The sequence below is a fragment of the Trypanosoma cruzi genome, genomic scaffold, assembly GCF_000209065.1.
Source record: "Trypanosoma cruzi strain CL Brener 1047053516429 genomic scaffold, whole genome shotgun sequence".
Lineage (NCBI taxonomy): Eukaryota > Euglenozoa > Kinetoplastea > Trypanosomatida > Trypanosomatidae > Trypanosoma > Trypanosoma cruzi.
In genome coordinates, this window is record NW_001849164.1 from 1,340 (window position 1) to 5,201 (window position 3,862).

A 3,862-nucleotide genomic window follows, 5' to 3' on the forward strand; every position below is an offset into this window, starting at 1 on the left:
TTTTGTTTTCTGTTCTTGGTGGTGGTGTTGGTGTCCTTGTCATTTTGATTTACGTGACGCTGCGAGAGAAATGGCGGAGCCAAAATATATATATATAAAATAAATATGTGTGTGTGTGTCTATCGTTTTTGGGATGCGCTTATTAACGCTTATGGATAAAATGCCTGTTTCCTCCTTTGTTCATTTGTCGCGCCAACAAGTGCGAGGTGTTCCTCTCGGGAAAAAAAAAGTGTGGTTTGGACTAATTTGCATACACAAGAGATGCTCGCATCAAGAACCGCAGATAAACGCCGCAGGAATGAAAAAAAAAAAAAAAATTACCCTCGGCGGGACTCGAACCCGCAATCTTTCGCTTAGGAAGCGAACGCCTTATCCATTGGGCTACGAGGGCTCCCTCGCGTCCACGCGAGAACCCACACCGGCGTCATTTCCCTCAAAAATGAAAGTTGGAAAAAAAGCGCCATCCGTGGGGATCGAACCCACGACCACACGGTTAAAAGCCGTGCGCTCTACCGCTGAGCTAGGAAGGCACCGTCCCGCCTGCTCTAAACGTGATTGTTCCCTTCACCTTTGCACAAAGGAAAAAAATATATACTCCAGACGGGACTCGAACCCGCAATCCTTGGATTAGAAGTCCAAAGCCTTATCCATTAGGCCACTGGAGCGCCTTCGCCGTCGCAAAAATCTGAGCTAAAACGATAGACATGAGGAAGTTTTGTCTATCAGCCTGACCAATTTTTCCCCTTCGCCACGGGGCGTGTAGCTCAGTGGTAGAGCGCCTGTTTTGCATACAGGAGGCCTAGGGTTCAAACCCCTACTCGTCCACGTTTTTTACACTAAACATTTTTTGTTCGAAGCGACGAAAAAACTCCTCCCGTTGGATTCGAACCAACGACCTGTAGGTTAACAGCCTAACGCGCTGCCGACTGCGCCAGGGAGGACGCACCGGAGCCCCTACACCTAAAGGAGGGAAAAAATTACGTCTTTTTCTTGGAAGCCGCGGACGCGCATCAAAAACTGTTTTCGATGATTTGCGAGATATCCGCTCGCCCCGATTGATGGCAGATTCGGGTTGCGCGACGGTATTGTTAAGTGATTTCTTCTTATTAATTTTTATTAGACACCCGACGGAAAGAGCGAAGGAGCCGACAAGAGCAGGGAGAATGTTTTCCCTGTTTTTATTTTTGCCGTTCATCCTCGCGGCAGCGTCTTGTGGATCGAAGGGTCTTGAACCGTCACCTAGTGATATATATATATATATCTCCAATCCAAATGGGGTGTTGCATCTCACGATAGTAGCTATCTGAATATATACACGCCGTTGACGCAAACGAAGACGATATGGTGAGCCCGACGTCTGGCGATTTGTCTTTTATTTATTTTTATTTTTATTTTATATGGGAAATTTTTTTCTCTGGCCAGCAGCCTTGGCGACAATGATAGCAACAATAATAATGAGAATAACAATTTTGTGATTATTCGGAAAAGCATCATCTTCCGCATATTGGTAATTATTATTATTAAAGAAGTGCACTATTTGCCTCATAATATACATTTATATTACATATATATTGTGCATTTTATCGTTTCATTTAAGGAAAAAACTCTTCTTATTTTAAGATATTTCTCTTGACTCATATTTAACTAAGAGCCATGTGCATTGAATAATAATAATGTACTGTAAATGGAAGGTCGGCCATGTATTGACTGAATGATGATTGTGCGATAGTATTTTTCGAGGAGTGAACTTTTGAAGGAAAAAAGAAGATGACTGCAAACATTTATGGAGAGTTAATTTGCTGGCGATCTTGCGATACTTTTTCATTTTTTCTTCTTTTGCTTTTTTGCCTCATTATACGAAACCGAAGTCGTTTATTTTATTCCATTTGCTCTATCTATTTGTAGGTCTTTTCTAATTTTGTGTACAAATTATGTGACCATAATTGTGAAATGTTTGCTTGTTGTTTATTAAATTCCCTTTCTTTTTTTTTTTTTTTTTTTTTTTTTTTTTTTTTTTTTTTTTGCTGCTTTTTTAAAAAAAAACCTGCAGAGGTAAAAGCACAAAATTACTTGACAGCACAACCCCAAAATCCGATTCGGTCATTTATTTCTTTAAATTTCTTTGAAAAATTATAAGTGGGACTCTTGTACGATAATGATTTTCATTATATATATATATTATTCTTTTGAAATGCAAAGAAATTAACGGATTATAAATTTTGCTCTAGGTAATGGGTCGTGCTTTTTTTTTTTTTAATTATATATTTGTGGTATATATTACTACAGGAACAAGTTACTTTTTAGTAGTTGTAATAGTATTGGTAATATCACTGGTACTTACCAGCCCCACCTTGGCTTTGTTTTTATTTCTGTCATTAGGAACAATATATCATAGCGGTATTTTGTTTGTTATTATTTCTTTTTTGTATTAGTCTTTGCAAGATGTGTGACCCTAAAAAATTTCTAGGGGAATATTATCATCCACTTAGCAAAGAGGGAAAGGTATGTTTGCGGGTGGAAGGAAAAAAGGAGAAGTTGTTTGAATCCGTTTTAAAAATCAAAAGATAAATGCGTTATTTCTGATCTTGTAAAAAAAAAAAAAAAAAAAAAAAAAAAAAAAAAGAAGTAGAACTGCTTATTAGACGCATATTTTAAAAGAAGAAAGCCGCTGTGAGGCCAGAAATCGTATATCGTTAGAAATCTTTGAATGAAGCCAAAAAGATTTCGTCCAAGAATCAATTATTATTATTATTATTATTTTAGTAGGACCTTGTGAAGAGAATGATCGCGGGAGAGCTAGCCAACTTAATGAATATACATCCTGGTAAAAGGAATACACCTCTTTATGACGCCTTCCTATTTTATGAATTTTGGGAATAACACAAATTTAGGGGGAGCAGCAGGGAGCCGATAGCGGCCAGATTATTTTTTATTTTGAACTTACCACCAACACCCTTTTGATTCCCTCCCTTTCAGCGGGGTCTTGTGGCTACAGGACCCCAAAGTCTCCCCTTCATAAGTAATAAATATCTACATGTCCCATCCGAATAGAGTGAACGGGTCATGATTGTAGCTAATGGATGATGTATATAAATATACGCTTACTTGGTGTTAAGCTTTGAGGATATGGTGGACTCGCTCTTATTCCGTTGATCCCTCACTCTCATTCCTATCGGGTTTGTTTTCTGTTATTGAGAAACTCAGGATTCGGCCAGCGGCCCAGAAGAATATTCTTTCTTTTTTTTTCGGCCAACAGGAAAAAGAGGTCCACGGAAGTTAAAAAACGACCTTGATAAACAATAGATATCTACGTTAAGGCGGTGGTTGGAGAATTATCTGGATTAGGCGAAGCACTGATCATTATGGCGTTTTTTGGCAAGTTGGCGCTCAAAGTGGATAGTTGAATTGACTGTTGGAAATAAATAGATTATGTCCATCACTTTTTTTTTTTTTTTTTTTGGCAAATCAGATCAGCTGGCTTATTGTTAATTTGGGCTGATCTTGTAAGGGATCTAAGGGAAAGATAAGCAGAGGGAAATCAACAGTTGAACAGGGTATTCATACTGCGGCGGTTATAGAATTCCACGTTTTTGGAACGCAGTGAGATAATTACTGCCTTCATTATTATCATAGGGATAACTGCAAGCAAAGCTTATTCGCCCGGAATCTTCCGACACAGAGTTTGCGTGTTTGTGAGAGGTTTTTCATAATATTCAAAGTAATTTTGGTGGGGCTGAGGGTTTTTTTTTTTTTGCTCATTTGACTCTAAAACGCTACCAACGGACCTGTTTTGCGGCCGCCAAAATTAACGAACTATCTAATTTATGCAAATTCCCACGAGGCTTTTTTAGTAAAAGAGGGA

At 38.5% G+C, this 3,862-nt stretch overlaps 5 non-coding genes across 5 annotated transcripts, besides 8 other annotated features; 1 reads left to right on the forward strand and 4 right to left on the reverse strand.

Moving 5' to 3' along the window:
- Nucleotides 1–3,862: a sequence feature (heterozygous, Esmeraldo-like haplotype).
- Nucleotides 82–107: a sequence feature (AT_rich).
- Nucleotides 319–391, reverse strand: Tc00.1047053475029.10. The gene has a single exon. It is a non-coding gene; the product is annotated as a tRNA-Arg (tRNA).
- Nucleotides 459–530, reverse strand: Tc00.1047053475029.20. Its single transcript has one exon. It is a non-coding gene; the product is annotated as a tRNA-Lys (tRNA).
- Nucleotides 593–665, reverse strand: Tc00.1047053475029.30. Its single transcript has one exon. It is a non-coding gene; the product is annotated as a tRNA-Arg (tRNA).
- On the forward strand, nt 754–825 carry Tc00.1047053475029.40. Its single transcript has one exon. It is a non-coding gene; the product is annotated as a tRNA-Ala (tRNA).
- On the reverse strand, nt 869–941 carry Tc00.1047053475029.50. Its single transcript has one exon. It is a non-coding gene; the product is annotated as a tRNA-Asn (tRNA).
- Nucleotides 1,376–1,395: a microsatellite.
- Nucleotides 1,979–2,023: a microsatellite.
- Nucleotides 2,243–2,267: a sequence feature (AT_rich).
- Nucleotides 2,590–2,625: a microsatellite.
- Nucleotides 2,739–2,759: a microsatellite.
- Nucleotides 2,765–3,036: a mobile genetic element.